Source organism: Lynx canadensis, chromosome A1, assembly GCF_007474595.2.
Source record: "Lynx canadensis isolate LIC74 chromosome A1, mLynCan4.pri.v2, whole genome shotgun sequence".
Lineage (NCBI taxonomy): Eukaryota > Metazoa > Chordata > Mammalia > Carnivora > Felidae > Lynx > Lynx canadensis.
Window position 1 is genome coordinate 62553548 of NC_044303.2, and position 12507 is coordinate 62566054.

Here is a 12507-nt window from a genome sequence, read left to right on the forward strand (position 1 = left end):
AATACATGCAGGAGAATAATGAATCAGAGTTTCTAACAGATCGCTACAACTAAAAAATAAATAAAGCACTTATTTCTCCATATCCCATTCCTGTTCCTCTATAATTGGGTAACAACCTTATCTCAACCAAGCAAAAGATTAGAAGCTAATTTTGGGGGAAGAAAAATGGGGCATTTGGGTGAATCAGTATGTTGAGTGTTGGAATCTTGATTTCTGCTCAGGTCATTATCCCACAGTCATGGGATCAAGTCCCCATTGGACTCAGTGCTGAGCATGAAGTCTGCTTAAGATTCTCTCTCCCTCTGCCACCCTCCCTCCCCCTCTTTAAAAAAAATAGAATAAGAAGAAGAAACCAATTCTATAGAGAGTGAATTAGAGGGACGCAGAACAGGTAGATGCAAGGCAAAGCTGACGGTGTTTTCTGAGGAATGGAATTAAGTAAAATTCGAGATAGCCAATGTTGAATTCTTTAAGCCATCTTTAAATGCTAGGATTCTGAAAAGTTCTGAAAAGTGTATATGTGTCTGTGTCATACATGCATATGAGAGAGAGGGGCAGAGAGGGAGAAAGCGAGACGGAGGGAGTGTTTTATAGCAACACTGATTGTAAATGAGAATTTATACTGAAGTATGTCCAAATGTGTATCTGTGCAGCTACTTGTTTACCTGATATTATTTGTAGTTGTTTAATATATCCAGAATTCAATTGTGATAACATATATTTGCAATAATGCTTACTTTGTTTAGTAAGATTCTGACATTAAAACACATGTAGGGCTACATGTTGCAATGTAAGATTGATTATCCTTGTAAATTTATCTTTAAAATGCAGATATAGCTCTGGTAGCTCTGAGTAGAAATGAAATTGTCTCTTGCTAAAACCACCTGAGGATGAAATTAAACATATTTTAACTGGGCTATACCCACAGGAGGTCTTTGAAGAGTCTGTTTGTATAGGAAATGTATGAATTGCTTTTCTTACCTCCTGAGGTGATCCATGATGATGACCTCTATTGAAAAAATACGTGCTTTATAGCTTCCCCAGAGTAGAGGAAGTACCAAAAAAAAAAAGTAAAATAAATAAAACCTTAGCCTCCAAAAAGATTTCGAATGAGAGAGTTTGTCAAATAAACAAGTTTTTAGTCATTGTAAGTCATCAACTATTAATAAGGGTGCATGCTTTCTATGGAAGGGTTTGTCTTATTTTTGTAAATTTATTTTTTCAAACATTTTTGCATCTTGGAAGACATTTACCTAACCTATACAGCTTTGACCATTGATGCACCAAATTATTAAATAAAAATAACCTACCACTGATTAGTGTAAAAGTTAATCATCAGAACCAATAATATGGTTATTTATGGTAAGATATACATTGAAATAAAAATAACATAAATATAGTATGTTAAAGCTCATTATAATACCCACGACATACAATTTTAAATTTTGTTTGGGTACTCATATGAAAGTGTTTTCCTCTACATAATTCATGGAAGTAAAGTGCTGGGTGTATTATTTCATACTAGTTACTATACTACCATAGAGAAATCATGAATAGTGTTAACTAATCCCTCTTTAGTAAATTGAAGCTCTGTTGCTTTATCCTATTTCAGCCAAATATTACATTATTTATATTTTTGCTGAAGTATATGAATATTGGGAGCATAAGTAATATTAATGGAGTAAAGTTTAATGGAAAAGCCTGATCAATATCTAATTGCTATGCCCATATATAATGTATTGAATTACAAACTTTAATATAATAGGCTATAAAATGTCTCAAATGAAAATTTACAAAATATATACACAAGTTTGTAATAACTTCAAAGAGCCAAAATATGTTAAAATTTATGAAATTTAATTTCTGCATACTGTTCAAATTAAATCAAATGCAATCAACAAATATGGTACCATTTCTATGTAGGCCTAAGGCAAAAGCATTGGAAGGAGACTACTCAACATTCAGATGTTGGAGGAGCCAAGATAGCAGAACAGCATGGAAGTTTTTGTGTGTCTTGCGTCCATGAAATACAGCCAGACCAACACTAAACCATCCTACACACCTAGAAAACTGACTGGAGAATTATCACAAGAATCTGCACAACCTGAACCACAGAATTCAGCAGGTACGTGGCGGGAGAGGTGAACTTGGGGAGAGAGAAGCCAGCAGTGGGCAGGGAGCTGCTTTTGCAAGCTGATAGAGGATGGAGACTGGGGTGGGGGTGGGTGGACGACACGGGAAAAGCACCCCTCCCCAAAAGCGGCTGGAGAGAAAGTGGAAAATTGGAAACAGCCACAGGGACTAAACTAAAAAGGGAGAAAGGAGAAAGGAGAAAGGAGAGGGTTTAAATTCCATTAAGACTGTAAACAAGGGGAGCACAAAGTCTGCAACTCCACAGCTCAATACCTGGCGGTGCTCTGGTGGGAAGGGCAAATGCCCAGGAACAGAGTGGGGTCCAGGAGGTTCTCGGGCCGCAAGGGGAAAAGCAGTTCCACTGCTGGAAGGACATTTGGTAGAGACTGTTGAAGCCACCTGGTCCCAGCAGACCCCAGAAGGCGGCCACATTCGCTGGTGCTGGAACAAGGTCATTAAGGGTGAAGCCTGGTGCCAGATGTGTGTTGTGATTTTCCATTATCCCTGAAAAGCTGCAGCTACACTATCTCGCAAACTTTTTCTGGGGCAGGCTGGCACCTGGCCACAGTCTCGGGGCACTGGCAGCAGGAGGGTCCCACAAGCGTTCCTGGGTGCAGCCAGCATTTGGCCATTGCTCAGTGAGACCCTCCTGCAGAGGGGTGGAACGGGTCAAAGCCGCAGTCCTTCAGAAGTAAGGGGACAGGGAAAACAGCCACATCTGAGACAAAACTCAGGAAAGAGGTACTGCGTGGGGCTTGGTCATGGACAGTGAAGAAGCGGGGAGTGGAGGAGAGTTGAAGACAGAGGACAGGTGTGTGATTGCTGACTGGAGAGAACAGAGTTCCAATACTAGAGACTGGGTAGCTGGGTGACACCATTTTCACAACTCCCGAGCATGCATATATATGCACCTATGAGCCCTGCAACAATCCACCCCAGTAGGCTAGCAGCGCCATCTAGTGGAGAATGGAGCTGTTACAATGAGCCCCGCCCAACTGGGCCAACCTCGCTCTTCAAGACCACAAGTCTCACTGCCTACTACGTTTATGGACTATAAAGCGCTACATAGTCTGACTTCTAGGGAAAAATGAAGTAATTTCAGTCCTAATTCAATCTGTTAGCAGGTTCATCTATTCAATTTTCTTTCTTTTTTTTCTCTTTTACACATCTTTTCTTTTTCTTGAATATAGAAAGAGAAAAAATTCATTTTTATTTTCAATTTTTATTAAAAATATTTGTCTTTAATTTTTTACTATGTTTTTTACTTTTGTGTAATTTTTTAAAGCATGACGGAGTCTTTTTTTTTTTAATTTTTTTTAACATTTATTTATTTTTGAGACAGAGAGAGACACAGCATGAACGGGGGAGGGGCAGAGAGAGAGGGAGACACAGAATCAGAAGCAGGCTCCAAGCTCCGAGCCATCAGCCCAGAGCCCGACGCGGGGCTCGAACTCATGGACCACAAGATCGTGACCGGAGTTGAAGTCGGACGCTTAACCAACGGAGCCATGCAGGCGCCCCTGTGTAATTTTTTTCCAAATTCTATTTTACTTCAATCATTTTATTTTAGTCTACTTCAGTGTATTCACCTTTTCAAATTTTCAAATTATTTCTTTTAGTCTTTTTCTTTTTTCTCTTTTTTATTTATTTTCTTTTTCTTGAACACAGAAAGACAAAAACTTCATTTTTACTTTCAATTTCTATTTAAAATATTTTTATTTAATTTCTACTATATTTTTTGCTTTTATGTAAATTATTTCAAATTATATTTTACTTCCATCATTTTATTTTAGTCTACTAAAATGTATTCACTTTTTCAAATTTTCAAACGATTTCTTTTTTTCTCTTTTTCTTTTCTTTTTCTTGAATACAGAAAGAGAAAAAAATCATTTTTATTTTTAAGTTTTATTAAAAATATTTTTCTTTAATTTTTTCTACTATATTCTTTACTTTTGTGTAATTTTTTTTAAAATTCTATTTTACTCCCATCATCTCATTGTAGTCTACTTCAGTGTATTCATTTTTCAAATTCTCAAGCGATTTCCTCCCCCCCCCCTTTTTCTTTCTCTAATCTGTCAAACCACTTTCAACACCAAGACTAAAACACACCTAGGATCTAGCATCATTTATTAGATTTTTTGTCTGTGTATGTTTTTAATTTTTTAACTTTAATATGTTTTTAATTTTAATTTTTTATTTTAATTTTTCTACCTCATTAATTCCTTTTCTACCTTCAAAATGACAAAACGAAGGAATTCACTCTGAAAGAAAGAGCAAGAAGAAATGACAGCCAGACATTTAACCAACACAGATATAAGCAAGATGTCTGAACCAGAATTTAGAATTACAATAATAAGAATACTAGCTGGAGTCGAAAATAGATTAGAATCCCTTTCTGCAGAGATAAAAGAAGTAAAAATTAGCCAGAATGAAATTAAAAATGCTAAAACTGAGCTGCAACCACGAATGGATGCAGCGGCGGCAAGGATGGACAAGGCAGAACAGAGAATCAGTGATATAGAGAACAAACTTATAGATAATAATGAGGCAGGAAAAAGAGGGAGATGAAGGCAAAAGAGCATGATTTAAGAATTAGAGAAATCAGTGACTCATTAAAAAGGAACAACATCAGAATCATAGGGGTCCCAGAAGAGGAAGAGAGAGAAATAGGGTAGAAGGGTTATATGAGCAAATCATAGTGGAAAACTTTCACAACCTGGGAAAAGACACAGACATCAAAATCCAGGAAGCACAGAGGACCCCCATTAGATTAAAAAAAAAACCGACCATCAACAAGGCATATCATAGTCAAATTCATAAAACACTCAGGCAAGGAGAGAATCATGAAAGCAGCAAGGGAAAAAAAAGTCCCTAACCTACAAGGAAAGACAGATCAGGTTTGCAGCAAACCTATCCACAGAAACCTAGCAGTCCAGAAAGGAGTGGTGGTATATATTTAATGTGCTAAATCAGCAAAATATGCAGCCAAGAATTCTTTATCCAGTAAGGCTGTCATTCAAAATAGAAGGAGAGATAAAAAGTTTCCCAGACAAACAAAAATTAAAGTAGTTTGTGGCCATAAACCAGCGCTGCAAGAAATCTTAAGGGGGACTCTCTGAGGGGAGAAAAGATGAAAATATACATACATACATACATACCAAAAGAAACAAAGATTAGAAAGGACTAGAGAACACCACCAGAAACTCCAACTGTACAAGCATCATAATGGCAATAAATTCATCTTTCAGTACTCACTCTAAACGTCAAAGGACTCAATGCTCCAATCAAAGGATATAGGGTAACAGAATGGATAAGAAAACAAGATCCATCTATATGCTGTTTACAAGAGACCCACTTTAGACCGAAAGACACCTTCAGATTGAAAATAAGGGGATGGAGAACAATCTATCATGCTAATGGCCAACAAAAGAAAGCCAGAGTGGCCATACTTATGTCAGACAATCTAGACTTTAAAATAAAGACCATGTCAAGAGATGCAGAGGGCATTATATCATAATCAAGGGGTCTATCCACCAAGAAGACCTAACAATTGTAAACATTTATGCGCCAAATGTCAGAGCACCCAAATATATAAATCAATTAATCACAAACATAAACTCTTTGATAGCAATACCATATTAGTAGGAGACTTCAACACCCCACTCACAGCAATGGACAGATCATCTAATCAAAAATCAACAAGGAAACAATGGCTTTGAATGACACACTAGACCACATGGACTTAACAGATATATTCAGAACATTTCATCCTAAAGCAGCAGAATATACATTCTTCTCCAGTGCACATGGAACGTTCTCCAGACAGACCACATACTAGGATACAATTCAGCCCTCAGCACTTACAAAAAGTCAAGGTCACACCGTGCATATTTTCAGACCACTACGCTATGAAACTTGAAATCAACCACAAGAAAAAAATTGGAAAGGTAACAAATACTTGGAGACTGAAGAACATCCTACTAAAGAATGAATGAGCTAACCAAGCAATTAAAGAGGAAATTAAAAAGAATAGGGAAGTCAATGAAAATGATAACACCACAACCTAAAACCTCTGGGACACAGCAAAGGCGGTCATAAGAGGAAAGTATATAGCAATCCAGGCCTTCCTAAAGAAGGAAGAAAGATCTCACATATACAACCTAACGTTACGCCTTAAGGAGCTGGAAAAAGAACAGCAAATAAAACCCAAAACCAGCAGAAGACAGGAAATAATAAAGATTAGAGCAGAAATTAATGCTATCGAAACCAAAAAACAAACAAGACAACAAACAAACAAACAAACAGAAAACAGTCGAACAGATCAATGAAACCAGAAGCTGGTTCTTTGAAAGAATTAACAAAATTGATAAACTACTAGCTAGTTTGATCAAAAAGAAAAAGGACCCAAATAAATAAAATCAAGAATGAAAGAGAAGAGATTACAACCAACACATCAGAAATAAAAACAATAATAAGAGAATATTATGAGCAATTATATGCCAACAAAATGGGCAATCCGGAAGACATGGACAAATTCCTAAAAACATATACACTACCAAAACTGAAACAGAAAGAAATAGAAAATTTGAACAGACCCATTACCAGTAAGGAAATTGAATTAGTAATCAAAAATCTGCCAAAAAACAAGAGTCCAGGGCCAGATGGCTTTCCAGGGGAATTCTACCAAACATTTAAGGAAGAGTTAACACCTATACTCTTGAAGGTGTTCCAAAAAATAGAAATGGAAGAAAAACTTCCAAACTCTTTCTAAGAAGCCAGCATTACCTTGATTCCAAAACCAGACAGACACCCCACTAAAAAAGGGAACTATAGACCAATGTCCCTGATGAACACGGATGCAAAAATTCTCCACAAGATAGTAGCCAACCGGATCCAACAATACATTAAAAAAATTATTCACCACAACCAAGTGGGATTTATACCTGGGATGCAGGGCTGGTTCAATATCCGCAAAACAATTAATGTGATTCATCACATCAATAAAAGAAAGGACAAGTACCATATGATCCTCTCAATAGATTCAGAGAAAGCATTTTACAAAATACAGCATCCTTTCTTGATAAAAACCCTCAAGAAACTAGGGATAGAAGGAGCATACCTCAAGATCATAAAAGCCATATATATGAACGACCCAGACCCACCGCTAATATCGTCCTCAATGGGGAAAAACTGACAGCTTTCCCCCTAAGGTCAGGAACAAGACAGGGATGTCCACTCTTGCCACTGTTATTCAACATAGTATTGGACGTCTTAGCCTCTGCAATCAGACAACACAAAGAAATAAAAGGCATCCAAATCATCCAGGGGGAGGTCAAACTTTCACTCTTCACAGATGACATGATACTCTATATGGAAAACCCAAAAGATCCCACCAAAAACCGATAGAATTGATTCATGAATTCAGCAAAGTTGCAGGATATAAAATCAATGCACAGAAATCAGTTGCATTCCTCTACACCAACAATGAAGCAACAGAAAGAGAAATCGAGGAATCAATCCCATTTACAGTTGCACAAAAAACCATAAAATACCTAGGAATAAATCTAACCAAAGAGGTGAAAAATCTATACACTGAAAACTATAGAAAGCTTATCAAAGAAATTGAAGAAGACACAAAAAAATGGAAAAAGATTCCATGCTCCTGGATAGGAAGAACAAATATTGTTCAAATGTTGATACTACCCAAAGCAATCTACATATTCAGTGCAATTCTTATCAAAATAACACCAGCATTCTTCACAGAGCTAGAACAAATAATCCTAAAATTTGTATGGAACCAGAAAAGATACCGAATAGCCAAAGCAATCTTGAAAAAGAAAACCAAAGCAGGAGGCATCACAATCCCAGACTGAAAGCTATACTACAAAGCTGTAATCATCAAGACAGTATGGTACTGGCACAAGAACAGACACTCAGATTAATGGAACAGAATAGAGAACCCAGAAATGGACCCACAAACGTATGGCCAACTAATCTTTGACAAAGCAGGAAAGAATATCCAATAGAATAAAGACAGTCTCTTCAGCAAGTGGTGCTGGGAAAAGTGGACAGCAACATGCAGAAGAATGAACCTGGACCACTTTCTTACACCATACAAAAAAATAAATTCAAAATGGATGAAAGACCTAAATGTAAGACAGGAAGCCATCAAAATCCTTGAAAAGAAAGCAAGCAAAACCCTGTTTCATCTTGGCCACAGCAACTTCTTACTCAACACATCTCCAGAGGCAAGGGAAACAAAAGCAAAAATGAACTACTGGGATCTCATCAAAATAAAAAGCTTCTGCACAGCCAAGGAAACAATCAGCAAAACTAAAAGGCAACCTATAGAATGGGAGAAGATATTTGCAAATGACATATCAGATAAAGGGTTAGTATCCAAAATCTATAAAGAACTTTTCCAACTCAACACCCAAAAAATAAACAATCCAGTGAAGAAATGGGCAAAAGACATGAATGGACACTTCTCCAAAGACGACATCCACATAGCCAACTGACACATGAAAAAATGCTCAACATCACTCATCATCAGGGAAATACAAATCAAAACCACAATGAGATACCACCTGACACCTGTCAGAATGGCTAACATGAACAACTCAGGCACCAACACATGTTGGTGAAGATGCGGAGAAAGAGGATCTTTTTTGCACTGTTGATGGAATGCAAGCTGGTGCAGCCACTCTGGAAAACAGTATGGAGGTTCCTCAAAAAACTAAAAATAGAACTACCATACGACCCAGTAATTGCACTACTAGGCATTTATCCATTTAGGGATACAGGTGTGCTGTTTCGAAGGGACACATGCACCCGTATGTTTCTAGCAGCACTATCAACAATAGCCAAAGTATGGAAAGAGCCCAAATTTCCATTGATCGATGAATGGATAAAGAAGATGTGGTATGTATACACAATGGAGTATTACTTGGCAATCAAAAAGAATGAAATCTTGCCATTTGCAACTATGTGGATGGAACTGGAGGGTATTATGCCAAGTGAAATTAGTCAGAGAGAGACAAAAATCATATGAATTCATTCATATGAGGACTTTAAGAGACAAAACAGATGAACATAAGGGAAGTGCAACAAAAATAATATAAAAACAGGGAGGGGGACAAAACAGAAGAGACTCATAAATATGGAGAACAAAATGAGGATTACGGGAGGGGCTGTGGGAGATGGGGATGGGCTAAATGGGTAAGAGGCAATAAGGAATCTACTCTTGAGATCACTGTTGCACTATATGCTAATTTGGATGTAAATTTTAAAAAAATAAAAAATAAAACAAGTTAAAAGAAAAAAAAGAAAAAAAAGCATTGGAAAGAAGCCAAAAGAAGAATAACAAATAGACTTAACTAGTATGTACTCTACCTGAAAGATTAAACCTGATAATTGAATCAGGAAAAAAAAAAAAAAAAAAAAAAAAAAAGCAACAACAACAACAACAAGAAAAAAACCCAAAATGTCAAATACCAGTAGAAAACCACAACAGATGATGAGTAAGGAAAGTACTATTTCAACTTGTTTGAATTTTATAGACAATATCTGCTATAAGAATTTAGTGTCTGAGCTATTACTCTAGGTTAGGCAATTATGATGTGGATATGGTAAATTGCTGTATAGATGGTATCTGAAGATCACACAGAGCAGGTGACTGAGAAATTTAAATGCTTAAAAAAAAAGGTAGTAAATTTAGTTTGGCAGTATCATCAAGAATGTCCAGGGGCGCCTGGGTGGCGCAGTCGGTTAAGCGTCCGACTTCAGCCAGGTCACGATCTCGCGGTCCGTGAGTTCGAGCCCCGCGTCGGGCTCTGGGCTGATGGCTCAGAGCCTGGAGCCTGTTTCCGATGCTGTGTCTCCCTCTCTCTCTGCCCCTCCCCCGTTCATGCTCTGTCTCTCTCTGTCCCAAAAATAAATAAACGTTGAAAAAAAAAATTAAAAAAAAAAAAAGAATGTCCAAGGAATGGTAGGGTTGGGGAGGAGAAATTGGGTGAAGATCATCAAAAGGTAACCAAACTTCCAGTTAAGGGGCATCTGACTGGCTCAGTCAATGCAGCATGCTACTCTTGATCTTGGGGTTGTGAGTTCGAGTCTCATGTTGGGGGTAGAATTTATACATTAAAAAAATTTTTAAATACTTGTTTAAAAAAGAAGGTACAAACTTCCAGTTTTATAAGATAAATAAGCAGTAGGAACATAATGTACAATATGATGACTACTGCTAACTCCTGAGTGACAAATAGGAAGTTATTAAGAGAGTAAATCCTAAGAGTCTCATTACAAAGAGAAATTGTTCCTTTTTCATTTTTTTTCATTTTTTTCTCTCTCTAGAACTGAGAGTTCAAGTCCATCATGAAGCTAGCTAAAAGGTTGATTTTGTAGTTAATTATCAGGGATACTTGTAATAGTATAATTAGAATTAAAAAGCTCAAATTCAGTCCAAGACCCTCTAATAGTTAAACAAATGCTTCAACAGAAATCTCACAATACATGATCTTGAGTGACATCACGTGTTTTTCCAATAGCTTCCATCAGCTTTCCAAAGGGGCACTTTATATCTTTTGTTGGCAAAGACCATCAACTTACATTCAGAGCTGGGATTCAGAGTTCTGGCTGGACTCATAAAGGTGAGACCAAAGTTAGGTACTGATGAATAGCAGAAGACTTGGGTTTTTGTCTTCCAATTAGATAAAATTATGTGAGGAAAGTAAATATGTTGGAAAGTATAAGGCATATTCAGTATAAGAGATTAATGTACCTACCATATAAGCAGAGAGAAAGCAGTCAGAAAGTTTTTAATAATTCAATGGACTTCTAAGCCCTTAAATTCAGCAAAATCCTATTGAAGACAAATTTAAAACAGTCTCAAAGAAATCCAAGCCTGAACAATCACAGACTTGTTTTTACCCACAATCATGTCAAAATTTCTTTTCCAATGCTACTTATTTGAAATAAAACTTTTGAATTAAATAAAAGTGCAGGAGGGCATTTTATATGATAAGAAAATAATTCCCTACTAAGTTGGGAAATAGCTTATAATTTATCACAGTATTATTTCTATACAGTTTGGTAAATATTTTTATAACTACAATTTAGACTGTCAAAATGTGAAAAACTGAAAAAGTCCTACGAGAAATATATATAAATCTATCATATTTAAAGGGGAAATTGATATATATTGTGTCACTGAATAAACCTAGCTTTCTATGGTCAAGAAACTTCCAATAACACAAAACTGTGTTATTTTCATATTTAATTTTTTGTTTCCTTTAATTCTGTACGATATTATAAATCCAAAATAAAACCATCATAGTATAAGTCCTAATGCTAAAAATCTATTTGAAAGCTATAGTAGTTTTCTTGTATTTTAATCATAACAAATATAATTACATTTTTCATCTAATGTATATGTTCACATATAGAAAAAAATATATTTCCTTGAGACAGTCACTACTAGGTGCTGTATGAGCTACAGAGAGAGATTTAGGGAAATATAAAGTTCTATCACCCACATACCTCCCCACGGAATATGTGTCTACAGGGGAAAAACTGAAATAGTTCTCAATATCTAGGGTTTTATTTAAAAGGCTTTTTAAAAAAATAATAAATATGTTTGGTTCTTTGGGCCATGTGGTCTCTGTTACAACTACTTCATTCTGCTATTGTAACACAAGAGCAGATATAGACAATATTTCAAAAATAGGTGTGACTTAAGAGGGTAGATTTTATGTTAAGTGTTCTTATCGCACTTACATAAAACATAATAATAGTAAAGGGGGCAGACGGGAACATTGGGAGGTGATGAATATGTCTACGGCCTTGATGACGGTGATGGTTTCACAAGTGCATATTTATCCCCAAATTCATCAAGTTGTGTACATTAAATATTCACACTTTTTACATATCAATCATACCCAATACAGTGTTTTAACAAGTAACATTAAAAAATGGGTATGGCTGTGTTTCAATAAAACTTTAGTATAAGTATTTGGCTGGATTTCACCGATGGTCTAGTTAGTCTACTTCAGATCTATATGAGTATTTCCAAATGGACTGAATATCTCTTAAATAGTTCTTAATATTTCAAGAAGGAAAACACCATTATTAATGATAAATGAAGGTTTCAATTAGATTATAAACTGAAGCAAGCCTTTAAAAATTGAGATTTGTCTAGTAAAGAAAGAGGAGAAAAGACTCAGGTCATGAGAAGAATTAACAAAAGTGTGGTGCTAGAGATCAAACCATAAAATTGGTCCAGTTGAAAAAAGAAAAAAAAAAACTTTTGATGAGAAGCTAGTGAAGTAAGAGCTGGTTTTGAATATTTCTTTAATTTTCTATTTCTAAGTAATAAAA